Raw genomic sequence first — 27,156 nt, 5'->3', positions numbered from 1 at the left:
CAAAACTCTCAGATGTTTTCATACTCAATCTTAGGTGTTCAATAATCTTCTTCACACGTGAAGTCAAAGAAATTCGAAATTGTTCCCCAACCACCGCAAGTGGCCGCTGGGGTGACTCACCGGGGTATAACTTTTCAAAACTCTCAGCTTTTTTCATTCTTAATCTTAAGTGTTCAATAATCTTCTTCACACGTGAAGTCAAAGAAATTCGAAATTGTTCCCCAACCACCGCAAGTGGCTTTCTCTCACTGTTAAATTCCCTCCTGAGGAACCGAGGGTTGCAGGCACATAATTCTTTGAAATTTGAGGTACACGTAGACACGCTGTTTGAAGGTCACCACTCAGCCTCCGATGATCCAGGGAAAACAGCCCAAGACTGTTCACCCGCGGCCTTTAGCTCAAGTCCTTTAAACCTGGCCACATCCATGTAAATCTTTTCTGAACACATTCACATCGGAAGGCTTGAGAGGGATATAGGACAAATGCTGGCATACAGACGAGGTTAGATTAGGATATCTGCTCGGCATGGACCGATTGGACCGAAGGGTGTGTTTCTATTTGTCTGTGATGCCAAAACTCAGAGCAAGATCAACTTCTGGAACTTGGTGCCGAAGATAAGATCAGTAATTGAGGCTAACCGAGAATGAGATTATAAGGTTTCTACTGACTAAAGACCTCAATGGCTCAGAGAACAATCGAGGAAAATGTTGAAAATGCATTTTTCATTATCAATCCAGTTTAGCACTGTGTAATGAAGCCAATTCCTCAAATAAGTGAGGAACCAGATGTGAATACAACCGGAAAATCTTACATCACAGCCAATTTCTCAATCGCTGAGGTATAACTCGCGATATTGGGAGGCTCGCGTCGGCGCGGCTCCAGTGGCGCAATCGGTCAGCGCGCGGTACTTATATGTCAGTGTTTCTGCGTGCGTAATGCCGAGGTTGTGAGTTCGAGCCTCACCTGGACCAGTTTTATCTACTCGTGACCAAAGAGTCTCTTGCAAAATTCCAGTTTCTCTGGTTTGGCAAATGTCATTTCCTGAGAAAGGTCTCGGCAGTCAAACAACGTATCCTGGGAATATTTGAAACGTCAAGACATATCTGGGCAGGAACGTCAATCGGTAACCTTGTTCAGCTCAAAAATGCTTCCAATCAGCGGTCTGCTTGATTTAAATTGCCGGCAAGCCCTGTTTAGTTGGTATTTCTTTATTCAACTGGCTACAAACTCACACAGGTCGATGTAGTAATCAAAAAGGAATTAGATTGATCTCATTGAACCGTGTGAATGTTATATTCGGCTTTGCTTGGAACATTTGTCTGATTAAAATAAAGATCTGCTGAGAAGAAGAGGATCAAAATGCAAATAAGACGGAACCTTGTTAGTGGGTTTCTTGGGCGGAGATCAGAGTGTACGAAATGGACCTAGCATCATCTGAATGTGATCAAACCTTTAAGGCACCAGGGTAAAGTAGGAATTGCGTCTCCGGGATGTGGTTCACTTCAGACTCACGCGGATCGAACTTTTCAAAACTCTCAGATGTTTTCATACTCAATCTTAGGTGTTCAATAATCTTCTTCACACGTGAAGTCAAAGAAATTCGAAATTGTTCCCCAACCACCGCAAGTGGCCGCTGGGGTGACTCACCGGGGTTATAACTTTTCAAAACTCTCAGCTTTTTTCATTCTTAATCTTAAGTGTTCAATAATCTTCTTCACACGTGAAGTCAAAGAAATTCGAAATTGTTCCCCAACCACCGCAAGTGGCTTTCTCTCACTGTTAAATTCCCTCCTGAGGAACCGAGGGTTGCAGGCACATAATTCTTTGAAATTTGAGGTACACGTAGACACGTTGTTTGAAGGTCACCACTCAGCCTCCGATGATCCAGGGAAAACAGCCCAAGACTGTTCACCCGCGGCCTTTAGCTCAAGTCCTTTAAACCTGGCAACATCCATGTAAATCTTTTCTGAACACATTCACATCGGAAGGCTTGAGAGGGATATAGGACAAATGCTGGCATACAGACGAGGTTAGATTAGGATATCTGCTCGGCATGGACCGATTGGACCGAAGGGTGTGTTTCTATTTGTCTGTGATGCCAAAACTCAGAGCAAGATCAACTTCTGGAACTTGGTGCCGAAGATAAGATCAGTAATTGAGGCTAACCGAGAATGAGATTATAAGGTTTCTACTGACTAAAGACCTCAATGGCTCAGAGAACAATCGAGGAAAATGTTGAAAATGCATTTTTCATTATCAATCCAGTTTAGCACTGTGTAATGAAGCCAATTCCTCAAATAAGTGAGGAACCAGATGTGAATACAACCGGAAAATCTTACATCACAGCCAATTTCTCAATCGCTGAGGTATAACTCGCGATATTGGGAGGCCCGCGACGGCGCGGCTCCAGTGCCGCAATCGGTCAGCGCGCGGTACTTATATGTCAGTGTTTCTGCGTGCGTAATGCCGAGGTTGTGAGTTCGAGCCTCACCTGGAGCAGTTTTATCTACTCGTGACCAAAGAGTCTCTTGCAAAATTCCAGTTTCTCTGGTTTGGCAAATGTCATTTCCTGAGAAAGGTCTCGGCAGTCAAACAACGTATCCTGGGAATATTTGAAACGTCAAGACATATCTGGGCAGGAACGTCAATCGGTAACCTTGTTCAGCTCAAAAATGCTTCCAATCAGCGGTCTGCTTGATTTAAATTGCCGGCAAGCCCTGTTTAGTTGGTATTTCTTTATTCAACTGGCTGCAAACTCACACAGGTCGATGTAGTAATCAAAAAGGAATTAGATTGATCTCATTGAACCGTGTGAATGTTATATTCGGCTTTGCTTGGAACATTTGTCTGATTAAAATAAAGATCTGCTGAGAAGAAGAGGATCAAAATGCAAATAAGACGGAACCTTGTTAGTGGGTTTCTTGGGCGGAGATCAGAGTGTACGAAATGGACCTAGCATCATCTGAATGTGATCAAACCTTTAAGGCACCAGGGTAAAGTAGGAATTGCGTCTCCGGGATGTGGTTCACTTCAGACTCACGCGGATCGAACTTTTCAAAACTCTCAGATGTTTTCATACTCAATCTTAGGTGTTCAATAATCTTCTTCACACGTGAAGTCAAAGAAATTCGAAATTGTTCCCCAACCACCGCAAGTGGCCGCTGGGGTGACTCACCGGGGTTATAACTTTTCAAAACTCTCAGCTTTTTTCATTCTTAATCTTAAGTGTTCAATAATCTTCTTCACACGTGAAGTCAAAGAAATTCGAAATTGTTCCCCAACCACCGCAAGTGGCTTTCTCTCACTGTTAAATTCCCTCCTGAGGAACCGAGGGTTGCAGGCACATAATTCTTTGAAATTTGAGGTACACGTAGACACGTTGTTTGAAGGTCACCACTCAGCCTCCGATGATCCAGGGAAAACAGCCCAAGACTGTTCACCCGCGGCCTTTAGCTCAAGTCCTTTAAACCTGGCAACATCCATGTAAATCTTTTCTGAACACATTCACATCGGAAGGCTTGAGAGGGATATAGGACAAATGCTGGCATACAGACGAGGTTAGATTTGGATATCTGCTCGGCATGGACCGATTGGACCGAAGGGTGTGTTTCTATTTGTCTGTGATGCCAAAACTCAGAGCAAGATCAACTTCTGGAACTTGGTGCCGAAGATAAGATCAGTAATTGAGGCTAACCGAGAATGAGATTATAAGGTTTCTACTGACTAAAGACCTCAATGGCTCAGAGAACAATCGAGGAAAATGTTGAAAATGCATTTTTCATTATCAATCCAGTTTAGCACTGTGTAATGAAGCCAATTCCTCAAATAAGTGAGGAACCAGATGTGAATACAACCGGAAAATCTTACATCACAGCCAATTTCTCAATCGCTGAGGTATAACTCGCGATATTGGGAGGCCCGCGACGGCGCGGCTCCAGTGGCGCAATCGGTCAGCGCGCGGTTCTTATATGTCAGTGTTACTGCGTGCGTAATGCCGAGGTTGTGAGTACGAGCCTCACCTGGAGCAGTTTTATCTACTCGTGACCAAAGAGTCTCTTGCAAAATTCCAGTTTCTCTGGTTTGGCAAATGTCATTTCCTGAGAAAGGTCTCGGCAGTCAAACAACGTATCCTGGGAATATTTGAAACGTCAAGACATATCTGGGCAGGAACGTCAATCGGTAACCTTGTTCAGCTCAAAAATGCTTCCAATCAGCGGTCTGCTTGATTTAAATTGCCGGCAAGCCCTGTTTAGTTGGTATTTCTTTATTCAACTGGCTACAAACTCACACAGGTCGATGTAGTAATCAAAAAGGAATTAGATTGATCTCATTGAACCGTGTGAATGTTATATTCGGCTTTGCTTGGAACATTTGTCTGATTAAAATAAAGATCTGCTGAGAAGAAGAGGATCAAAATGCAAATAAGACGGAACCTTATTTGTGGGTTTCTTGGGCGGAGATCAGAGTGTACGAAATGGACCTAGCATCATCTGAATGTGATCAAACCTTTAAGGCACCAGGGTAAAGTAGGAATTGCGTCTCCGGGATGTGGTTCACTTCAGACTCACGCGGATCGAACTTTTCAAAACTCTCAGATGTTTTCATACTCAATCTTAGGTGTTCAATAATCTTCTTCACACGTGAAGTCAAAGAAATTCGAAATTGTTCCCCAACCACCGCAAGTGGCGGCTGGGGTGACTCACCGGGGTTATAACTTTTCAAAACTCTCAGCTTTTTTCATTCTTAATCTTAAGTGTTCAATAATCTTCTTCACACGTGAAGTCAAAGAAATTCGAAATTGTTCCCCAACCACCGCAAGTGGCTTTCTCTCACTGTTAAATTCCCTCCTGAGGAACCGAGGGTTGCAGGCACATAATTCTTTGAAATTTGAGGTACACGTAGACACGTTGTTTGAAGGTCACCACTCAGCCTCCGATGATCCAGGGAAAACAGCCCAAGACTGTTCACCCGCGGCCTTTAGCTCAAGTCCTTTAAACCTGGCAACATCCATGTAAATCTTTTCTGAACACATTCACATCGGAAGGCTTGAGAGGGATATAGGACAAATGCTGGCATACAGACGAGGTTAGATTAGGATATCTGCTCGGCATGGACCGATTGGACCGAAGGGTGTGTTTCTATTTGTCTGTGATGCCAAAACTCAGAGCAAGATCAACTTCTGGAACTTGGTGCCGAAGATAAGATCAGTAATTGAGGCTAACCGAGAATGAGATTATAAGGTTTCTACTGACTAAAGACCTCAATGGCTCAGAGAACAATCGAGGAAAATGTTGAAAATGCATTTTTCATTATCAATCCAGTTTAGCACTGTGTAATGAAGCCAATTCCTCAAATAAGTGAGGAACCAGATGTGAATACAACCGGAAAATCTTACATCACAGCCAATTTCTCAATCGCTGAGGTATAACTCGCGATATTGGGAGGCCCGCGACGGCGCGGCTCCAGTGGCGCAATCGGTCAGCGCGCGGTACTTATATGTCAGTGTTACTGCGTGCGTAATGCCGAGGTTGTGAGTTCGAGCCTCACCTGGAGCAGTTTTATCTACTCGTGACCAAAGAGTCTCTTGCAAAATTCCAGTTTCTCTGGTTTGGCAAATGTCATTTCCTGAGAAAGGTCTCGGCAGTCAAACAACGTATCCTGGGAATATTTGAAACGTCAAGACATATCTGGGCAGGAACGTCAATCGGTAACCTTGTTCAGCTCAAAAATGCTTCCAATCAGCGGTCTGCTTGATTTAAATTGCCGGCAAGCCCTGTTTAGTTGGTATTTCTTTATTCAACTGGCTACAAACTCACACAGGTCGATGTAGTAATCAAAAAGGAATTAGATTCATCTCATTGAACCGTGTGAATGTTATATTCGGCTTTGCTTGGAACATTTGTCTGATTAAAATAAAGATCTGCTGAGAAGAAGAGGATCAAAATGCAAATAAGACGGAACCTTGTTTGTGGGTTTCTTGGGCTGAGATCAGAGTGTACGAAATGGACCTCGCATCATCTGAATGTGATCAAACCTTTAAGGCACCAGGGTAAAGTAGGAATTGCGTCTCCGGGATGTGGTTCACTTCAGACTCACGCGGATCGAACTTTTCAAAACTCTCAGATGTTTTCATACTCAATCTTAGGTGTTCAATAATCTTCTTCACACGTGAAGTCAAAGAAATTCGAAATTGTTCCCCAACCACCGCAAGTGGCCGCTGGGGTGACTCACCGGGGTATAACTTTTCAAAACTCTCAGCTTTTTTCATTCTTAATCTTAAGTGTTCAATAATCTTCTTCACACGTGAAGTCAAAGAAATTCGAAATTGTTCCCCAACCACCGCAAGTGGCTTTCTCTCACTGTTAAATTCCCTCCTGAGGAACCGAGGGTTGCAGGCACATAATTCTTTGAAATTTGAGGTACACGTAGACACGCTGTTTGAAGGTCACCACTCAGCCTCCGATGATCCAGGGAAAACAGCCCAAGACTGTTCACCCGCGGCCTTTAGCTCAAGTCCTTTAAACCTGGCCACATCCATGTAAATCTTTTCTGAACACATTCACATCGGAAGGCTTGAGAGGGATATAGGACAAATGCTGGCATACAGACGAGGTTAGATTAGGATATCTGCTCGGCATGGACCGATTGGACCGAAGGGTGTGTTTCTATTTGTCTGTGATGCCAAAACTCAGAGCAAGATCAACTTCTGGAACTTGGTGCCGAAGATAAGATCAGTAATTGAGGCTAACCGAGAATGAGATTATAAGGTTTCTACTGACTAAAGACCTCAATGGCTCAGAGAACAATCGAGGAAAATGTTGAAAATGCATTTTTCATTATCAATCCAGTTTAGCACTGTGTAATGAAGCCAATTCCTCAAATAAGTGAGGAACCAGATGTGAATACAACCGGAAAATCTTACATCACAGCCAATTTCTCAATCGCTGAGGTATAACTCGCGATATTGGGAGGCTCGCGTCCGCGCGGCTCCAGTGGCGCAATCGGTCAGCGCGCGGTACTTATATGTCAGTGTTTCTGCGTGCGTAATGCCGAGGTTGTGAGTTCGAGCCTCACCTGGAGCAGTTTTATCTACTCGTGACCAAAGAGTCTCTTGCAAAATTCCAGTTTCTCTGGTTTGGCAAATGTCATTTCCTGAGAAAGGTCTCGGCAGTCAAACAACGTATCCTGGGAATATTTGAAACGTCAAGACATATCTGGGCAGGAACGTCAATCGGTAACCTTGTTCAGCTCAAAAATGCTTCCAATCAGCGGTCTGCTTGATTTAAATTGCCGGCAAGCCCTGTTTAGTTGGTATTTCTTTATTCAACTGGCTACAAACTCACACAGGTCGATGTAGTAATCAAAAAGGAATTAGATTGATCTCATTGAACCGTGTGAATGTTATATTCGGCTTTGCTTGGAACATTTGTCTGATTAAAATAAAGATCTGCTGAGAAGAAGAGGATCAAAATGCAAATAAGACGGAACCTTGTTAGTGGGTTTCTTGGGCGGAGATCAGAGTGTACGAAATGGACCTAGCATCATCTGAATGTGATCAAACCTTTAAGGCACCAGGGTAAAGTAGGAATTGCGTCTCCGGGATGTGGTTCACTTCAGACTCACGCGGATCGAACTTTTCAAAACTCTCAGATGTTTTCATACTCAATCTTAGGTGTTCAATAATCTTCTTCACACGTGAAGTCAAAGAAATTCGAAATTGTTCCCCAACCACCGCAAGTGGCCGCTGGGGTGACTCACCGGGGTTATAACTTTTCAAAACTCTCAGCTTTTTTCATTCTTAATCTTAAGTGTTCAATAATCTTCTTCACACGTGAAGTCAAAGAAATTCGAAATTGTTCCCCAACCACCGCAAGTGGCTTTCTCTCACTGTTAAATTCCCTCCTGAGGAACCGAGGGTTGCAGGCACATAATTCTTTGAAATTTGAGGTACACGTAGACACGTTGTTTGAAGGTCACCACTCAGCCTCCGATGATCCAGGGAAAACAGCCCAAGACTGTTCACCCGCGGCCTTTAGCTCAAGTCCTTTAAACCTGGCAACATCCATGTAAATCTTTTCTGAACACATTCACATCGGAAGGCTTGAGAGGGATATAGGACAAATGCTGGCATACAGACGAGGTTAGATTAGGATATCTGCTCGGCATGGACCGATTGGACCGAAGGGTGTGTTTCTATTTGTCTGTGATGCCAAAACTCAGAGCAAGATCAACTTCTGGAACTTGGTGCCGAAGATAAGATCAGTAATTGAGGCTAACCGAGAATGAGATTATAAGGTTTCTACTGACTAAAGACCTCAATGGCTCAGAGAACAATCGAGGAAAATGTTGAAAATGCATTTTTCATTATCAATCCAGTTTAGCACTGTGTAATGAAGCCAATTCCTCAAATAAGTGAGGAACCAGATGTGAATACAACCGGAAAATCTTACATCACAGCCAATTTCTCAATCGCTGAGGTATAACTCGCGATATTGGGAGGCCCGCGACGGCGCGGCTCCAGTGCCGCAATCGGTCAGCGCGCGGTACTTATATGTCAGTGTTTCTGCGTGCGTAATGCCGAGGTTGTGAGTTCGAGCCTCACCTGGAGCAGTTTTATCTACTCGTGACCAAAGAGTCTCTTGCAAAATTCCAGTTTCTCTGGTTTGGCAAATGTCATTTCCTGAGAAAGGTCTCGGCAGTCAAACAACGTATCCTGGGAATATTTGAAACGTCAAGACATATCTGGGCAGGAACGTCAATCGGTAACCTTGTTCAGCTCAAAAATGCTTCCAATCAGCGGTCTGCTTGATTTAAATTGCCGGCAAGCCCTGTTTAGTTGGTATTTCTTTATTCAACTGGCTGCAAACTCACACAGGTCGATGTAGTAATCAAAAAGGAATTAGATTGATCTCATTGAACCGTGTGAATGTTATATTCGGCTTTGCTTGGAACATTTGTCTGATTAAAATAAAGATCTGCTGAGAAGAAGAGGATCAAAATGCAAATAAGACGGAACCTTGTTAGTGGGTTTCTTGGGCGGAGATCAGAGTGTACGAAATGGACCTAGCATCATCTGAATGTGATCAAACCTTTAAGGCACCAGGGTAAAGTAGGAATTGCGTCTCCGGGATGTGGTTCACTTCAGACTCACGCGGATCGAACTTTTCAAAACTCTCAGATGTTTTCATACTCAATCTTAGGTGTTCAATAATCTTCTTCACACGTGAAGTCAAAGAAATTCGAAATTGTTCCCCAACCACCGCAAGTGGCCGCTGGGGTGACTCACCGGGGTTATAACTTTTCAAAACTCTCAGCTTTTTTCATTCTTAATCTTAAGTGTTCAATAATCTTCTTCACACGTGAAGTCAAAGAAATTCGAAATTGTTCCCCAACCACCGCAAGTGGCTTTCTCTCACTGTTAAATTCCCTCCTGAGGAACCGAGGGTTGCAGGCACATAATTCTTTGAAATTTGAGGTACACGTAGACACGTTGTTTGAAGGTCACCACTCAGCCTCCGATGATCCAGGGAAAACAGCCCAAGACTGTTCACCCGCGGCCTTTAGCTCAAGTCCTTTAAACCTGGCAACATCCATGTAAATCTTTTCTGAACACATTCACATCGGAAGGCTTGAGAGGGATATAGGACAAATGCTGGCATACAGACGAGGTTAGATTTGGATATCTGCTCGGCATGGACCGATTGGACCGAAGGGTGTGTTTCTATTTGTCTGTGATGCCAAAACTCAGAGCAAGATCAACTTCTGGAACTTGGTGCCGAAGATAAGATCAGTAATTGAGGCTAACCGAGAATGAGATTATAAGGTTTCTACTGACTAAAGACCTCAATGGCTCAGAGAACAATCGAGGAAAATGTTGAAAATGCATTTTTCATTATCAATCCAGTTTAGCACTGTGTAATGAAGCCAATTCCTCAAATAAGTGAGGAACCAGATGTGAATACAACCGGAAAATCTTACATCACAGCCAATTTCTCAATCGCTGAGGTATAACTCGCGATATTGGGAGGCCCGCGACGGCGCGGCTCCAGTGGCGCAATCGGTCAGCGCGCGGTACTTATATGTCAGTGTTTCTGCGTGCGTAATGCCGAGGTTGTGAGTTCGAGCCTCACCTGGAGCAGTTTTATCTACTCGTGACCAAAGAGTCTCTTGCAAAATTCCAGTTTCTCTGGTTTGGCAAATGTCATTTCCTGAGAAAGGTCTCGGCAGTCAAACAACGTATCCTGGGAATATTTGAAACGTCAAGACATATCTGGGCAGGAACGTCAATCGGTAACCTTGTTCAGCTCAAAAATGCTTCCAATCAGCGGTCTGCTTGATTTAAATTGCCGGCAAGCCCTGTTTAGTTGGTATTTCTTTATTCAACTGGCTACAAACTCACACAGGTCGATGTAGTAATCAAAAAGGAATTAGATTGATCTCATTGAACCGTGTGAATGTTATATTCGGCTTTGCTTGGAACATTTGTCTGATTAAAATAAAGATCTGCTGAGAAGAAGAGGATCAAAATGCAAATAAGACGGAACCTTGTTAGTGGGTTTCTTGGGCGGAGATCAGAGTGTACGAAATGGACCTAGCATCATCTGAATGTGATCAAACCTTTAAGGCACCAGGGTAAAGTAGGAATTGCGTCTCCGGGATGTGGTTCACTTCAGACTCACGCGGATCGAACTTTTCAAAACTCTCAGATGTTTTCATACTCAATCTTAGGTGTTCAATAATCTTCTTCACACGTGAAGTCAAAGAAATTCGAAATTGTTCCCCAACCACCGCAAGTGGCCGCTGGGGTGACTCACCGGGGTTATAACTTTTCAAAACTCTCAGCTTTTTTCATTCTTAATCTTAAGTGTTCAATAATCTTCTTCACACGTGAAGTCAAAGAAATTCGAAATTGTTCCCCAACCACCGCAAGTGGCTTTCTCTCACTGTTAAATTCCCTCCTGAGGAACCGAGGGTTGCAGGCACATAATTCTTTGAAATTTGAGGTACACGTAGACACGTTGTTTGAAGGTCACCACTCAGCCTCCGATGATCCAGGGAAAACAGCCCAAGACTGTTCACCCGCGGCCTTTAGCTCAAGTCCTTTAAACCTGGCAACATCCATGTAAATCTTTTCTGAACACATTCACATCGGAAGGCTTGAGAGGGATATAGGACAAATGCTGGCATACAGACGAGGTTAGATTAGGATATCTGCTCGGCATGGACCGATTGGACCGAAGGGTGTGTTTCTATTTGTCTGTGATGCCAAAACTCAGAGCAAGATCAACTTCTGGAACTTGGTGCCGAAGATAAGATCAGTAATTGAGGCTAACCGAGAATGAGATTATAAGGTTTCTACTGACTAAAGACCTCAATGGCTCAGAGAACAATCGAGGAAAATGTTGAAAATGCATTTTTCATTATCAATCCAGTTTAGCACTGTGTAATGAAGCCAATTCCTCAAATAAGTGAGGAACCAGATGTGAATACAACCGGAAAATCTTACATCACAGCCAATTTCTCAATCGCTGAGGTATAACTCGCGATATTGGGAGGCCCGCGACGGCGCGGCTCCAGTGGCGCAATCGGTCAGCGCGCGGTACTTATATGTCAGTGTTTCTGCGTGCGTAATGCCGAGGTTGTGAGTTCGAGCCTCACCTGGAGCAGTTTTATCTACTCGTGACCAAAGAGTCTCTTGCAAAATTCCAGTTTCTCTGGTTTGGCAAATGTCATTTCCTGAGAAAGGTCTCGGCAGTCAAACAACGTATCCTGGGAATATTTGAAACGTCAAGACATATCTGGGCAGGAACGTCAATCGGTAACCTTGTTCAGCTCAAAAATGCTTCCAATCAGCGGTCTGCTTGATTTAAATTGCCGGCAAGCCCTGTTTAGTTGGTATTTCTGTATTCAACTGGCTACAAACTCACACAGGTCGATGTAGTAATCAAAAAGGAATTAGATTGATCTCATTGAACCGTGTGAATGTTATATTCGGCTTTGCTTGGAACATTTGTCTGATTAAAATAAAGATCTGCTGAGAAGAAGAGGATCAAAATGCAAATAAGACGGAACCTTATTTGTGGGTTTCTTGGGCGGAGATCAGAGTGTACGAAATGGACCTAGCATCATCTGAATGTGATCAAACCTTTAAGGCACCAGGGTAAAGTAGGAATTGCGTCTCCGGGATGTGGTTCACTTCAGACTCACGTGGATCGAACTTTTCAAAACTCTCAGATGTTTTCATACTCAATCTTAGGTGTTCAATAATCTTCTTCACACGTGAAGTCAAAGAAATTCGAAATTGTTCCCCAACCACCGCAAGTGGCGGCTGGGGTGACTCACCGGGGTTATAACTTTTCAAAACTCTCAGCTTTTTTCATTCTTAATCTTAAGTGTTCAATAATCTTCTTCACACGTGAAGTCAAAGAAATTCGAAATTGTTCCCCAACCACCGCAAGTGGCTTTCTCTCACTGTTAAATTCCCTCCTGAGGAACCGAGGGTTGCAGGCACATAATTCTTTGAAATTTGAGGTACACGTAGACACGTTGTTTGAAGGTCACCACTCAGCCTCCGATGATCCAGGGAAAACAGCCCAAGACTGTTCACCCGCGGCCTTTAGCTCAAGTCCTTTAAACCTGGCAACATCCATGTAAATCTTTTCTGAACACATTCACATCGGAAGGCTTGAGAGGGATATAGGACAAATGCTGGCATACAGACGAGGTTAGATTAGGATATCTGCTCGGCATGGACCGATTGGACCGAAGGGTGTGTTTCTATTTGTCTGTGATGCCAAAACTCAGAGCAAGATCAACTTCTGGAACTTGGTGCCGAAGATAAGATCAGTAATTGAGGCTAACCGAGAATGAGATTATAAGGTTTCTACTGACTAAAGACCTCAATGGCTCAGAGAACAATCGAGGAAAATGTTGAAAATGCATTTTTCATTATCAATCCAGTTTAGCACTGTGTAATGAAGCCAATTCCTCAAATAAGTGAGGAACCAGATGTGAATACAACCGGAAAATCTTACATCACAGCCAATTTCTCAATCGCTGAGGTATAACTCGCGATATTGGGAGGCTCGCGACGGCGCGGCTCCAGTGGCGCAATCGGTCAGCGCGCGGTACTTATACGTCAGTGTTTCTGCGTGCGTAATGCCGAGGTTGTGAGTTCGAGCCTCACCTGAAGCAGTTTTATCTACTCGTGACCAAAGAGTCTCTTGCAAAATTCCAGTTTCTCTGGTTTGGCAAATGTCATTTCCTGAGAAAGGTCTCGGCAGTCAAACAACGTATCCTGGGAATATTTGAAACGTCAAGACATATCTGGGCAGGAACGTCAATCGGTAACCTTGTTCAGCTCAAAAATGCTTCCAATCAGCGGTCTGCTTGATTTAAATTGCCGGCAAGCCCTGTTTAGTTGGTATTTCTTTATTCAACTGGCTACAAACTCACACAGGTCGATGTAGTAATCAAAAAGGAATTAGATTGATCTCATTGAACCGTGTGAATGTTATATTCGGCTTTGCTTGGAACATTTGTCTGATTAAAATAAAGATCTGCTGAGAAGAAGAGGATCAAAATGCAAATAAGACGGAACCTTGTTTGTGGGTTTCTTGGGCTGAGATCAGAGTGTACGAAATGGACCTCGCATCATCTGAATGTGATCAAACCTTTAAGGCACCAGGGTAAAGTAGGAATTGCGTCTCCGGGATGTGGTTCACTTCAGACTCACGCGGATCGAACTTTTCAAAACTCTCAGATGTTTTCATACTCAATCTTAGGTGTTCAATAATCTTCTTCACACGTGAAGTCAAAGAAATTCGAAATTGTTCCCCAACCACCGCAAGTGGCCGCTGGGGTGACTCACCGGGGTATAACTTTTCAAAACTCTCAGCTTTTTTCATTCTTAATCTTAAGTGTTCAATAATCTTCTTCACACGTGAAGTCAAAGAAATTCGAAATTGTTCCCCAACCACCGCAAGTGGCTTTCTCTCACTGTTAAATTCCCTCCTGAGGAACCGAGGGTTGCAGGCACATAATTCTTTGAAATTTGAGGTACACGTAGACACGCTGTTTGAAGGTCACCACTCAGCCTCCGATGATCCAGGGAAAACAGCCCAAGACTGTTCACCCGCGGCCTTTAGCTCAAGTCCTTTAAACCTGGCCACATCCATGTAAATCTTTTCTGAACACATTCACATCGGAAGGCTTGAGAGGGATATAGGACAAATGCTGGCATACAGACGAGGTTAGATTAGGATATCTGCTCGGCATGGACCGATTGGACTGAAGGGTGTGTTTCTATTTGTCTGTGATGCCAAAACTCAGAGCAAGATCAACTTCTGGAACTTGGTGCCGAAGATAAGATCAGTAATTGAGGCTAACCGAGAATGAGATTATAAGGTTTCTACTGACTAAAGACCTCAATGGCTCAGAGAACAATCGAGGAAAATGTTGAAAATGCATTTTTCATTATCAATCCAGTTTAGCACTGTGTAATGAAGCCAATTCCTCAAATAAGTGAGGAACCAGATGTGAATACAACCGGAAAATCTTACATCACAGCCAATTTCTCAATCGCTGAGGTATAACTCGCGATATTGGGAGGCCCGCGACGGCGCGGCTCCCGTGGCGCAATCGGTCAGCGCGCGGTACTTATATGTCAGTGTTTCTGCGTGCGTAATGCCGAGGTTGTGAGTTCGAGCCTCACCTGGAGCAGTTTTATCTACTCGTGACCAAAGAGTCTCTTGCAAAATTCCAGTTTCTCTGGTTTGGCAAATGTCATTTCCTGAGAAAGGTCTCGGCAGTCAAACAACGTATCCTGGGAATATTTGAAACGTCAAGACATATCTGGGCAGGAACGTCAATCGGTAACCTTGTTCAGCTCAAAAATGCTTCCAATCAGCGGTCTGCTTGATTTAAATTGCCGGCAAGCCCTGTTTAGTTGGTATTTCTTTATTCAACTGGCTACAAACTCACACAGGTCGATGTAGTAATCAAAAAGGAATTAGATTCATCTCATTGAACCGTGTGAATGTTATATTCGGCTTTGCTTGGAACATTTGTCTGATTAAAATAAAGATCTGCTGAGAAGAAGAGGATCAAAATGCAAATAAGACGGAACCTTGTTTGTGGGTTTCTTGGGCGGAGATCAGAGTGTACGAAATGGACCTAGCATCATCTGAATGTGATCAAACCTTTAAGGCACCAGGGTAAAGTAGGAATTGCGTCTCCGGGATGTGGGTCACTTCAGACTCACGCGGATCGAACTTTTCAAAACTCTCAGATGTTTTCATACTCAATCTTAGGTGTTCAATAATCTTCTTCACACGTGAAGTCAAAGAAATTCGAAATTGTTCCCCAACCACCGCAAGTGGCGGCTGGGGTGACTCACCGGGGTTATAACTTTTCAAAACTCTCAGCTTTTTTCATTCTTAATCTTAAGTGTTCAATAATCTTCTTCACACGTGAAGTCAAAGAAATTCGAAATTGTTCCCCAACCACCGCAAGTGGCTTTCTCTCACTGTTAAATTCCCTCCTGAGGAACCGAGGGTTGCAGGCACATAATTCTTTGAAATTTGAGGTACACGTAGACACGTTGTTTGAAGGTCACCACTCAGCCTCCGATGATCCAGGGAAAACAGCCCAAGACTGTTCACCCGCGGCCTTTAGCTCAAGTCCTTTAAACCTGGCAACATCCATGTAAATCTTTTCTGAACACATTCACATCGGAAGGCTTGAGAGGGATATAGGACAAATGCTGGCATACAGACGAGGTTAGATTAGGATATCTGCTCGGCATGGACCGATTGGACCGAAGGGTGTGTTTCTATTTGTCTGTGATGCCAAAACTCAGAGCAAGATCAACTTCTGGAACTTGGTGCCGAAGATAAGATCAGTAATTGAGGCTAACCGAGAATGAGATTATAAGGTTTCTACTGACTAAAGACCTCAATGGCTCAGAGAACAATCGAGGAAAATGTTGAAAATGCATTTTTCATTATCAATCCAGTTTAGCACTGTGTAATGAAGCCAATTCCTCAAATAAGTGAGGAACCAGATGTGAATACAACCGGAAAATCTTACATCACAGCCAATTTCTCAATCGCTGAGGTATAACTCGCGATATTGGGAGGCCCGCGACGGCGCGGCTCCAGTGGCGCAATCGGTCAGCGCGCGGTACTTATATGTCAGTGTTTCTGCGTGCGTAATGCCGAGGTTGTGAGTTCGAGCCTCACCTGGAGCAGTTTTATCTACTCGTGACCAAAGAGTCTCTTGCAAAATTCCAGTTTCTCTGGTTTGGCAAATGTCATTTCCTGAGAAAGGTCTCGGCAGTCAAACAACGTATCCTGGGAATATTTGAAACGTCAAGACATATCTGGGCAGGAACGTCAATCGGTAACCTTGTTCAGCTCAAAAATGCTTCCAATCAGCGGTCTGCTTGATTTAAATTGCCGGCAAGCCCTGTTTAGTTGGTATTTCTTTATTCAACTGGCTACAAACTCACACAGGTCGATGTAGTAATCAAAAAGGAATTAGATTGATCTCATTGAACCGTGTGAATGTTATATTCGTCTTTGCTTGGAACATTTGTCTGATTAAAATAAAGATCTGCTGAGAAGAAGAGGATCAAAATGCAAATAAGACGGAACCTTGTTTGTGGGTTTCTTGGGCGGAGATCAGAGTGTACGAAATGGACCTAGCATCATCTGAATGTGATCAAACCTTTAAGGCACCAGGGTAAAGTAGGAATTGCGTCTCCGGGATGTGGTTCACTTCAGACTCACGCGGATCGAACTTTTCAAAACTCTCAGATGTTTTCATACTCAATCTTAGGTGTTCAATAATCTTCTTCACACGTGAAGTCAAAGAAATTCGAAATTGTTCCCCAACCACCGCAAGTGGCCGCTGGGGTGACTCACCGGGGTTATAACTTTTCAAAACTCTCAGCTTTTTTCATTCTTAATCTTAAGTGTTCAATAATCTTCTTCACACGTGAAGTCAAAGAAATTCGAAATTGTTCCCCAACCACCGCAAGTGGCCGCTGGGGTGACTCACCGGGGTTATAACTTTTCAAAACTCTCAGCTTTTTTCATTCTTAATCTTAAGTGTTCAATAATCTTCTTCACACGTGAAGTCAAAGAAATTCGAAATTGTTCCCCAACCACCGCAAGTGGCTTTCTCTCACTGTTAAATTCCCTCCTGAGGAACCGAGGGTTGCAGGCACATAATTCTTTGAAATTTGAGGTACACGTAGACACGTTGTTTGAAGGTCACCACTCAGCCTCCGATGATCCAGGGAAAACAGCCCAAGACTGTTCACCCGCGGCCTTTAGCTCAAGTCCTTTAAACCTGGCCACATCCATGTAAATCTTTTCTGAACACATTCACATCGGAAGGCTTGAGAGGGATATAGGACAAATGCTGGCATACAGACGAGGTTAGATTAGGATATCTGCTCGGCATGGACCGATTGGACCGAAGGGTGTGTTTCTATTTGTCTGTGATGCCAAAACTCAGAGCAAGATCAACTTCTGGAACTTGGTGCCGAAGATAAGATCAGTAATTGAGGCTAACCGAGAATGAGATTATAAGGTTTCTACTGACTAAAGACCTCAATGGCTCAGAGAACAATCGAGGAAAATGTTGAAAATGCATTTTTCATTATCAATCCAGTTTAGCACTGTGTAATGAAGCCAATTCCTCAAATAAGTGAGGAACCAGATGTGAATACAACCGGAAAATCTTACATCACAGCCAATTTCTCAATCGCTGAGGTATAACTCGCGATATTGGGAGGCCCGCGACGGCGCGGCTCCAGTGGCGCAATCGGTCAGCGCGCGGTACTTATATGTCAGTGTTTCTGCGTGCGTAATGCCGAGGTTGTGAGTTCGAGCCTCACCTGGAGCAGTTTTATCTACTCGTGACCAAAGAGTCTCTTGCAAAATTCCAGTTTCTCTGGTTTGGCAAATGTCATTTCCTGAGAAAGGTCTCGGCAGTCAAACAACGTATCCTGGGAATATTTGAAACGTCAAGACATATCTGGGCAGGAACGTCAATCGGTAACCTTGTTCAGCTCAAAAATGCTTCCAATCAGCGGTCTGCTTGATTTAAATTGCCGGCAAGCCCTGTTTAGTTGGTATTTCTTTATTCAACTGGCTACAAACTCACACAGGTCGATGTAGTAATCAAAAAGGAATTAGATTGATCTCATTAAACCGTGTGAATGTTATATTCGGCTTTGCTTGGAACATTTGTCTGATTAAAATAAAGATCTGCTGAGAAGAAGAGGATCAAAATGCAAATAAGACGGAACCTTGTTTGTGGGTTTCTTGGGCGGAGATCAGAGTGTACGAAATGGACCTAGCATCATCTGAATGTGATCAAACCTTTAAGGCACCAGGGTAAAGTAGGAATTGCGTCTCCGGGATGTGGTTCACTTCAGACTCACGCGGATCGAACTTTTCAAAACTCTCAGATGTTTTCATACTCAATCTTAGGTGTTCAATAATCTTCTTCACACGTGAAGTCAAAGAAATTCGAAATTGTTCCCCAACCACCGCAAGTGGCCGCTGGGGTGACTCACCGGGGTTATAACTTTTCAAAACTCTCAGCTTTTTTCATTCTTAATCTTAAGTGTTCAATAATCTTCTTCACACGTGAAGTCAAAGAAATTCGAAATTGTTCCCCAACCACCGCAAGTGGCTTTCTCTCACTGTTAAATTCCCTCCTGAGGAACCGAGGGTTGCAGGCACATAATTCTTTGAAATTTGAGGTACACGTAGACACGTTGTTTGAAGGTCACCACTCAGCCTCCGATGATCCAGGGAAAACAGCCCAAGACTGTTCACCCGCGGCCTTTAGCTCAAGTCCTTTAAACCTGGCCACATCCATGTAAATCTTTTCTGAACACATTCACATCGGAAGGCTTGAGAGGGATATAGGACAAATGCTGGCATACAGACGAGGTTAGATTAGGATATCTGCTCGGCATGGACCGATTGGACCGAAGGGTGTGTTTCTATTTGTCTGTGATGCCAAAACTCAGAGCAAGATCAACTTCTGGAACTTGGTGCCGAAGATAAGATCAGTAATTGAGGCTAACCGAGAATGAGATTATAAGGTTTCTACTGACTAAAGACCTCAATGGCTCAGAGAACAATCGAGGAAAATGTTGAAAATGCATTTTTCATTATCAATCCAGTTTAGCACTGTGTAATGAAGCCAATTCCTCAAATAAGTGAGGAACCAGATGTGAATACAACCGGAAAATCTTACATCACAGCCAATTTCTCAATCGCTGAGGTATAACTCGCGATATTGGGAGGCCCGCGACGGCGCGGCTCCAGTGGCGCAATCGGTCAGCGCGCGGTACTTATGTGTCAGTGTTTCTGCGTGCGTAATGCCGAGGTTGTGAGTTCGAGCCTCACCTGGAGCAGTTTTATCTACTCGTGACCAAAGAGTCTCTTGCAAAATTCCAGTTTCTCTGGTTTGGCAAATGTCATTTCCTGAGAAAGGTCTCGGCAGTCAAACAACGTATCCTGGGAATATTTGAAACGTCAAGACATATCTGGGCAGGAACGTCAATCGGTAACCTTGTTCAGCTCAAAATGCTTCCAATCAGCGGTCTGCTTGATTTAAATTGCCGGCAAGCCCTGTTTAGTTGGTATTTCTTTATTCAACTGGCTACAAACTCACACAGGTCGATGTAGTAATCAAAAAGGAATTAGATTGATCTCATTAAACCGTGTGAATGTTATATTCGGCTTTGCTTGGAACATTTGTCTGATTAAAATAAAGATCTGCTGAGAAGAAGAGGATCAAAATGCAAATAAGACGGAACCTTGTTTGTGGGTTTCTTGGGCGGAGATCAGAGTGTACGAAATGGACCTAGCATCATCTGAATGTGATCAAACCTTTAAGGCACCAGGGTAAAGTAGGAATTGCGTCTCCGGGATGTGGTTCACTTCAGACTCACGCGGATCGAACTTTTCAAAACTCTCAGATGTTTTCATACTCAATCTTAGGTGTTCAATAATCTTCTTCACACGTGAAGTCAAAGAAATTCGAAATTGTTCCCCAACCACCGCAAGTGGCCGCTGGGGTGACTCACCGGGGTTATAACTTTTCAAAACTCTCAGCTTTTTTCATTCTTAATCTTAAGTGTTCAATAATCTTCTTCACACGTGAAGTCAAAGAAATTCGAAATTGTTCCCCAACCACCGCAAGTGGCTTTCTCTCACTGTTAAATTCCCTCCTGAGGAACCGAGGGTTGCAGGCACATAATTCTTTGAAATTTGAGGTACACGTAGACACGTTGTTTGAAGGTCACCACTCAGCCTCCGATGATCCAGGGAAAACAGCCCAAGACTGTTCACCCGCGGCCTTTAGCTCAAGTCCTTTAAACCTGGCAACATCCATGTAAATCTTTTCTGAACACATTCACATCGGAAGGCTTGAGAGGGATATAGGACAAATGCTGGCATACAGACGAGGTTAGATTAGGATATCTGCTCGGCATGGACCGATTGGACCGAAGGGTGTGTTTCTATTTGTCTGTGATGCCAAAACTCAGAGCAAGATCAACTTCTGGAACTTGGTGCCGAAGATAAGATCAGTAATTGAGGCTAACCGAGAATGAGATTATAAGGTTTCTACTGACTAAAAACCTCAATGGCTCAGAGAACAATCGAGGAAAATGTTGAAAATGCATTTTTCATTATCAATCCAGTTTAGCACTGTGTAATGAAGCCAATTCCTCAAATAAGTGAGGAACCAGATGTGAATACAACCGGAAAATCTTACATCACAGCCAATTTCTCAATCGCTGAGGTATAACTCGCGATATTGGGAGGCCCGCGACGGCGCGGCTCCAGTGGCGCAATCGGTCAGCGCGCGGTACTTATATGTCAGTGTTTCTGCGTGCGTAATGCCGAGGTTGTGAGTTCGAGCCTCACCTGGAGCAGTTTTATCTACTCGTGACCAAAGAGTCTCTTGCAAAATTCCAGTTTCTCTGGTTTGGCAAATGTCATTTCCTGAGAAAGGTCTCGGCAGTCAAACAACGTATCCTGGGAATATTTGAAACGTCAAGACATATCTGGGCAGGAACGTCAATCGGTAACCTTGTTCAGCTCAAAAATGCTTCCAATCAGCGGTCTGCTTGATTTAAATTGCCGGCAAGCCCTGTTTAGTTGGTATTTCTTTATTCAACTGGCTACAAACTCACACAGGTCGATGTAGTAATCAAAAAGGAATTAGATTGATCTCATTAAACCGTGTGAATGTTATATTCGGCTTTGCTTGGAACATTTGTCTGATTAAAATAAAGATCTGCTGAGAAGAAGAGGATCAAAATGCAAATAAGACGGAACCTTGTTTGTGGGTTTCTTGGGCGGAGATCAGAGTGTACGAAATGGACCTAGCATCATCTGAATGTGATCAAACCTTTAAGGCACCAGGGTAAAGTAGGAATTGCGTCTCCGGGATGTGGTTCACTTCAGACTCACGCGGATCGAACTTTTCAAAACTCTCAGATGTTTTCATACTCAATCTTAGGTGTTCAATAATCTTCTTCACACGTGAAGTCAAAGAAATTCGAAATTGTTCCCCAACCACCGCAAGTGGCCGCTGGGGTGACTCACCGGGGTTATAACTTTTCAAAACTCTCAGCTTTTTTCATTCTTAATCTTAAGTGTTCAATAATCTTCTTCACACGTGAAGTCAAAGAAATTCGAAATTGTTCCCCAACCACCGCAAGTGGCTTTCTCTCACTGTTAAATTCCCTCCTGAGGAACCGAGGGTTGCAGGCACATAATTCTTTGAAATTTGAGGTACACGTAGACACGTTGTTTGAAGGTCACCACTCAGCCTCCGATGATCCAGGGAAAACAGCCCAAGACTGTTCACCCGCGGCCTTTAGCTCAAGTCCTTTAAACCTGGCCACATCCATGTAAATCTTTTCTGAACACATTCACATCGGAAGGCTTGAGAGGGATATAGGACAAATGCTGGCATACAGACGAGGTTAGATTAGGATATCTGCTCGGCATGGACCGATTGGACCGAAGGGTGTGTTTCTATTTGTCTGTGATGCCAAAACTCAGAGCAAGATCAACTTCTGGAACTTGGTGCCGAAGATAAGATCAGTAATTGAGGCTAACCGAGAATGAGATTATAAGGTTTCTACTGACTAAAGACCTCAATGGCTCAGAGAACAATCGAGGAAAATGTTGAAAATGCATTTTTCATTATCAATCCAGTTTAGCACTGTGTAATGAAGCCAATTCCTCAAATAAGTGAGGAACCAGATGTGAATACAACCGGAAAATCTTACATCACAGCCAATTTCTCAATCGCTGAGGTATAACTCGCGATATTGGGAGGCCCGCGACGGCGCGGCTCCAGTGGCGCAATCGGTCAGCGCGCGGTACTTATGTGTCAGTGTTTCTGCGTGCGTAATGCCGAGGTTGTGAGTTCGAGCCTCACCTGGAGCAGTTTTATCTACTCGTGACCAAAGAGTCTCTTGCAAAATTCCAGTTTCTCTGGTTTGGCAAATGTCATTTCCTGAGAAAGGTCTCGGCAGTCAAACAACGTATCCTGGGAATATTTGAAACGTCAAGACATATCTGGGCAGGAACGTCAATCGGTAACCTTGTTCAGCTCAAAATGCTTCCAATCAGCGGTCTGCTTGATTTAAATTGCCGGCAAGCCCTGTTTAGTTGGTATTTCTTTATTCAACTGGCTACAAACTCACACAGGTCGATGTAGTAATCAAAAAGGAATTAGATTGATCTCATTAAACCGTGTGAATGTTATATTCGGCTTTGCTTGGAACATTTGTCTGATTAAAATAAAGATCTGCTGAGAAGAAGAGGATCAAAATGCAAATAAGACGGAACCTTGTTTGTGGGTTTCTTGGGCGGAGATCAGAGTGTACGAAATGGACCTAGCATCATCTGAATGTGATCAAACCTTTAAGGCACCAGGGTAAAGTAGGAATTGCGTCTCCGGGATGTGGTTCACTTCAGACTCACGCGGATCGAACTTTTCAAAACTCTCAGATGTTTTCATACTCAATCTTAGGTGTTCAATAATCTTCTTCACACGTGAAGTCAAAGAAATTCGAAATTGTTCCCCAACCACCGCAAGTGGCCGCTGGGGTGACTCACCGGGGTTATAACTTTTCAAAACTCTCAGCTTTTTTCATTCTTAATCTTAAGTGTTCAATAATCTTCTTCACACGTGAAGTCAAAGAAATTCGAAATTGTTCCCCAACCACCGCAAGTGGCTTTCTCTCACTGTTAAATTCCCTCCTGAGGAACCGAGGGTTGCAGGCACATAATTCTTTGAAATTTGAGGTACACGTAGACACGTTGTTTGAAGGTCACCACTCAGCCTCCGATGATCCAGGGAAAACAGCCCAAGACTGTTCACCCGCGGCCTTTAGCTCAAGTCCTTTAAACCTGGCCACATCCATGTAAATCTTTTCTGAACACATTCACATCGGAAGGCTTGAGAGGGATATAGGACAAATGCTGGCATACAGACGAGGTTAGATTAGGATATCTGCTCGGCATGGACCGATTGGACCGAAGGGTGTGTTTCTATTTGTCTGTGATGCCAAAACTCAGAGCAAGATCAACTTCTGGAACTTGGTGCCGAAGATAAGATCAGTAATTGAGGCTAACCGAGAATGAGATTATAAGGTTTCTACTGACTAAAGACCTCAATGGCTCAGAGAACAATCGAGGAAAATGTTGAAAATGCATTTTTCATTATCAATCCAGTTTAGCACTGTGTAATGAAGCCAATTCCTCAAATAAGTGAGGAACCAGATGTGAATACAACCGGAAAATCTTACATCACAGCCAATTTCTCAATCGCTGAGGTATAACTCGCGATATTGGGAGGCCCGCGACGGCGCGGCTCCAGTGGCGCAATCGGTCAGCGCGCGGTACTTATATGTCAGTGTTTCTGCGTGCGTAATGCCGAGGTTGTGAGTTCGAGCCTCACCTGGAGCAGTTTTATCTACTCGTGACCAAAGAGTCTCTTGCAAAATTCCAGTTTCTCTGGTTTGGCAAATGTCATTTCCTGAGAAAGGTCTCGGCAGTCAAACAACGTATCCTGGGAATATTTGGAACGTCAAGACATATCTGGGCAGGAACGTCAATCGGTAACCTTGTTCAGCTCAAAAATGCTTCCAATCAGCGGTCTGCTTGATTTAAATTGCCGGCAAGCCCTGTTTAGTTGGTATTTCTTTATTCAACTGGCTACAAACTCACACAGGTCGATGTAGTAATCAAAAAGGAATTAGATTGATCTCATTGAACCGTGTGAATGTTATATTCGGCTTTGCTTGGAACATTTGTCTGATTAAAATAAAGATCTGCTGAGAAGAAGAGGATCAAAATGCAAATAAGACGGAACCTTGTTTGTGGGTTTCTTGGGCTGAGATCAGAGTGTACGAAATGGACCTCGCATCATCTGAATGCGATCAAACCTTTAAGGCACCAGGGTAAAGTAGGAATTGCGTCTCCGGGATGTGGTTCACTTCAGACTCACGCGGATCGAACTTTTCAAAACTCTCAGATGTTTTCATACTCAATCTTAGGTGTTCAATAATCTTCTTCACACGTGAAGTCAAAGAAATTCGAAATTGTTCCCCAACCACCGCAAGTGGCGGCTGGGGTGACTCACCGGGGTTATAACTTTTCAAAACTCTCAGCTTTTTTCATTCTTAATCTTAAGTGTTCAATAATCTTCTTCACACGTGAAGTCAAAGAAATTCGAAATTGTTCCCCAACCACCGCAAGTGGCTTTCTCTCACTGTTAAATTCCCTCCTGAGGAACCGAGGGTTGCAGGCACATAATTCTTTGAAATTTGAGGTACACGTAGACACGTTGTTTGAAGGTCACCACTCAGCCTCCGATGATCCAGGGAAAACAGCCCAAGACTGTTCACCCGCGGCCTTTAGCTCAAGTCCTTTAAACCTGGCAACATCCATGTAAATCTTTTCTGAACACATTCACATCGGAAGGCTTGAGAGGGATATAGGACAAATGCTGGCATACAGACGAGGTTAGATTAGGATATCTGCTCGGCATGGACCGATTGGACCGAAGGGTGTGTTTCTATTTGTCTGTGATGCCAAAACTCAGAGCAAGATCAACTTCTGGAACTTGGTGCCGAAGATAAGATCAGTAATTGAGGCTAACCGAGAATGAGATTATAAGGTTTCTACTGACTAAAGACCTCAATGGCTCAGAGAACAATCGAGGAAAATGTTGAAAATGCATTTTTCATTATCAATCCAGTTTAGCACTGTGTAATGAAGCCAATTCCTCAAATAAGTGAGGAACCAGATGTGAATACAACCGGAAAATCTTACATCACAGCCAATTTCTCAATCGCTGAGGTATAACTCGCGATATTGGGAGGCCCGCGACGCCGCGGCTCCAGTGGCGCAATCGGTCAGCGCGCGGTACTTATATGTCAGTGTTTCTGCGTGCGTAATGCCGAGGTTGTGAGTTCGAGCCTCACCTGGAGCAGTTTTATCTACTCGTGACCAAAGAGTCTCTTGCAAAATTCCAGTTTCTCTGGTTTGGCAAATGTCATTTCCTGAGAAAGGTCTCGGCAGTCAAACAACGTATCCTGGGAATATTTGAAACGTCAAGACATATCTGGGCAGGAACGTCAATCGGTAACCTTGTTCAGCTCAAAAATGCTTCCAATCAGCGGTCTGCTTGATTTAAATTGCCGGCAAGCCCTGTTTAGTTGGTATTTCTTTATTCAACTGGCTACAAACTCACACAGGTCGATGTAGTAATCAAAAAGGAATTAGATTGATCTCATTGAACCGTGTGAATGTTATATTCGGCTTTGCTTGGAACATTTGTCTGATTAAAATAAAGATCTGCTGAGAAGAAGAGGATCAAAATGCAAATAAGACGGAACCTTGTTTGTGGGTTTCTTGGGCGGAGATCAGAGTGTACGAAATGGACCTAGCATCATCTGAATGTGATCAAACCTTTAAGGCACCAGGGTAAAGTAGGAATTGCGTCTCCGGGATGTGGTTCACTTCAGACTCACGCGGATCGAACTTTTCAAAACTCTCAGATGTTTTCATACTCAATCTTAGGTGTTCAATAATCTTCTTCACACGTGAAGTCAAAGAAATTCGAAATTGTTCCCCAACCACCGCAAGTGGCCGCTGGGGTGACTCACCGGGGTTATAACTTTTCAAAACTCTCAGCTTTTTTCATTCTTAATCTTAAGTGTTCAATAATCTTCTTCACACGTGAAGTCAAAGAAATTCGAAATTGTTCCCCAACCACCGCAAGTGGCTTTCTCTCACTGTTAAATTCCCTCCTGAGGAACCGAGGGTTGCAGGCACATAATTCTTTGAAATTTGAGGTACACGTAGACACGTTGTTTGAAGGTCACCACTCAGCCTCCGATGATCCAGGGAAAACAGCCCAAGACTGTTCACCCGCGGCCTTTAGCTCAAGTCCTTTAAACCTGGCAACATCCATGTAAATCTTTTCTGAACGCATTCACATCGGAAGGCTTGAGAGGGATATAGGACAAATGCTGGCATACAGACGAGGTTAGATTAGGATATCTGCTCGGCATGGACCGATTGGACCGAAGGGTGTGTTTCTATTTGTCTGTGATGCCAAAACTCAGAGCAAGATCAACTTCTGGAACTTGGTGCCGAAGATAAGATCAGTAATTGAGGCTAACCGAGAATGAGATTATAAGGTTTCTACTGACTAAAGACCTCAATGGCTCAGAGAACAATCGAGGAAAATGTTGAAAATGCATTTTTCATTATCAATCCAGTTTAGCACTGTGTAATGAAGCCAATTCCTCAAATAAGTGAGGAACCAGATGTGAATACAACCGGAAAATCTTACATCACAGCCAATTTCTCAATCGCTGAGGTATAACTCGCGATATTGGGAGGCCCGCGACGGCGCGGCTCCAGTGGCGCAATCGGTCAGCGCGCGGTACTTATATGTCAGTGTTTCTGCGTGCGTAATGCCGAGGTTGTGAGTTCGAGCCTCACCTGGAGCAGTTTTATCTACTCGTGACCAAAGAGTCTCTTGCAAAATTCCAGTTTCTCTGGTTTGGCAAATGTCATTTCCTGAGAA

The 27,156-nt window shown here is 43.6% G+C and overlaps 18 non-coding genes across 18 annotated transcripts; all 18 read left to right on the top strand.

Annotated features, from left to right (window-relative positions):
• Positions 1 to 874: 874 nt before the first annotated feature.
• On the top strand, positions 875 to 971 carry trnai-uau (transfer RNA isoleucine (anticodon UAU)). The gene is made up of 2 exons: positions 875 to 913; positions 936 to 971. It is a non-coding gene; the product is annotated as a tRNA-Ile (tRNA).
• Positions 972 to 2,403: 1,432 nt separating this feature from the next.
• trnai-uau (transfer RNA isoleucine (anticodon UAU)) lies at positions 2,404 to 2,499 on the top strand. Its single transcript has 2 exons — positions 2,404 to 2,441; positions 2,464 to 2,499. It is a non-coding gene; the product is annotated as a tRNA-Ile (tRNA).
• Positions 2,500 to 3,931: 1,432 nt separating this feature from the next.
• On the top strand, positions 3,932 to 4,027 carry trnai-uau (transfer RNA isoleucine (anticodon UAU)). Its single transcript has 2 exons — positions 3,932 to 3,969; positions 3,992 to 4,027. It is a non-coding gene; the product is annotated as a tRNA-Ile (tRNA).
• A 1,432-nt stretch (positions 4,028 to 5,459) lies between these two features.
• Positions 5,460 to 5,555, top strand: trnai-uau (transfer RNA isoleucine (anticodon UAU)). Its single transcript has 2 exons — positions 5,460 to 5,497; positions 5,520 to 5,555. It is a non-coding gene; the product is annotated as a tRNA-Ile (tRNA).
• Positions 5,556 to 6,986: 1,431 nt separating this feature from the next.
• Positions 6,987 to 7,082, top strand: trnai-uau (transfer RNA isoleucine (anticodon UAU)). The gene is made up of 2 exons: positions 6,987 to 7,024; positions 7,047 to 7,082. It is a non-coding gene; the product is annotated as a tRNA-Ile (tRNA).
• A 1,432-nt stretch (positions 7,083 to 8,514) lies between these two features.
• On the top strand, positions 8,515 to 8,610 carry trnai-uau (transfer RNA isoleucine (anticodon UAU)). Its single transcript has 2 exons — positions 8,515 to 8,552; positions 8,575 to 8,610. It is a non-coding gene; the product is annotated as a tRNA-Ile (tRNA).
• Positions 8,611 to 10,042: 1,432 nt separating this feature from the next.
• trnai-uau (transfer RNA isoleucine (anticodon UAU)) lies at positions 10,043 to 10,138 on the top strand. The gene is made up of 2 exons: positions 10,043 to 10,080; positions 10,103 to 10,138. It is a non-coding gene; the product is annotated as a tRNA-Ile (tRNA).
• A 1,432-nt stretch (positions 10,139 to 11,570) lies between these two features.
• Positions 11,571 to 11,666, top strand: trnai-uau (transfer RNA isoleucine (anticodon UAU)). Its single transcript has 2 exons — positions 11,571 to 11,608; positions 11,631 to 11,666. It is a non-coding gene; the product is annotated as a tRNA-Ile (tRNA).
• Positions 11,667 to 13,098: 1,432 nt separating this feature from the next.
• Positions 13,099 to 13,194, top strand: trnai-uau (transfer RNA isoleucine (anticodon UAU)). Its single transcript has 2 exons — positions 13,099 to 13,136; positions 13,159 to 13,194. It is a non-coding gene; the product is annotated as a tRNA-Ile (tRNA).
• Positions 13,195 to 14,625: 1,431 nt separating this feature from the next.
• Positions 14,626 to 14,721, top strand: trnai-uau (transfer RNA isoleucine (anticodon UAU)). The gene is made up of 2 exons: positions 14,626 to 14,663; positions 14,686 to 14,721. It is a non-coding gene; the product is annotated as a tRNA-Ile (tRNA).
• Positions 14,722 to 16,153: 1,432 nt separating this feature from the next.
• On the top strand, positions 16,154 to 16,249 carry trnai-uau (transfer RNA isoleucine (anticodon UAU)). The gene is made up of 2 exons: positions 16,154 to 16,191; positions 16,214 to 16,249. It is a non-coding gene; the product is annotated as a tRNA-Ile (tRNA).
• A 1,568-nt stretch (positions 16,250 to 17,817) lies between these two features.
• On the top strand, positions 17,818 to 17,913 carry trnai-uau (transfer RNA isoleucine (anticodon UAU)). Its single transcript has 2 exons — positions 17,818 to 17,855; positions 17,878 to 17,913. It is a non-coding gene; the product is annotated as a tRNA-Ile (tRNA).
• Positions 17,914 to 19,345: 1,432 nt separating this feature from the next.
• On the top strand, positions 19,346 to 19,441 carry trnai-uau (transfer RNA isoleucine (anticodon UAU)). The gene is made up of 2 exons: positions 19,346 to 19,383; positions 19,406 to 19,441. It is a non-coding gene; the product is annotated as a tRNA-Ile (tRNA).
• Positions 19,442 to 20,872: 1,431 nt separating this feature from the next.
• Positions 20,873 to 20,968, top strand: trnai-uau (transfer RNA isoleucine (anticodon UAU)). The gene is made up of 2 exons: positions 20,873 to 20,910; positions 20,933 to 20,968. It is a non-coding gene; the product is annotated as a tRNA-Ile (tRNA).
• Positions 20,969 to 22,400: 1,432 nt separating this feature from the next.
• On the top strand, positions 22,401 to 22,496 carry trnai-uau (transfer RNA isoleucine (anticodon UAU)). The gene is made up of 2 exons: positions 22,401 to 22,438; positions 22,461 to 22,496. It is a non-coding gene; the product is annotated as a tRNA-Ile (tRNA).
• Positions 22,497 to 23,927: 1,431 nt separating this feature from the next.
• trnai-uau (transfer RNA isoleucine (anticodon UAU)) lies at positions 23,928 to 24,023 on the top strand. The gene is made up of 2 exons: positions 23,928 to 23,965; positions 23,988 to 24,023. It is a non-coding gene; the product is annotated as a tRNA-Ile (tRNA).
• Positions 24,024 to 25,455: 1,432 nt separating this feature from the next.
• trnai-uau (transfer RNA isoleucine (anticodon UAU)) lies at positions 25,456 to 25,551 on the top strand. The gene is made up of 2 exons: positions 25,456 to 25,493; positions 25,516 to 25,551. It is a non-coding gene; the product is annotated as a tRNA-Ile (tRNA).
• A 1,432-nt stretch (positions 25,552 to 26,983) lies between these two features.
• trnai-uau (transfer RNA isoleucine (anticodon UAU)) lies at positions 26,984 to 27,079 on the top strand. The gene is made up of 2 exons: positions 26,984 to 27,021; positions 27,044 to 27,079. It is a non-coding gene; the product is annotated as a tRNA-Ile (tRNA).
• The last annotated feature ends 77 nt before the right edge of the window (positions 27,080 to 27,156 follow it).

Source organism: Chiloscyllium punctatum, chromosome 49 (genome assembly GCF_047496795.1).
Source record: "Chiloscyllium punctatum isolate Juve2018m chromosome 49, sChiPun1.3, whole genome shotgun sequence".
Lineage (NCBI taxonomy): Eukaryota > Metazoa > Chordata > Chondrichthyes > Orectolobiformes > Hemiscylliidae > Chiloscyllium > Chiloscyllium punctatum.
The sequence above is the reverse complement of the archived record's forward strand: the minus strand, read 5'-3'. Positions and strand labels throughout refer to the sequence as shown.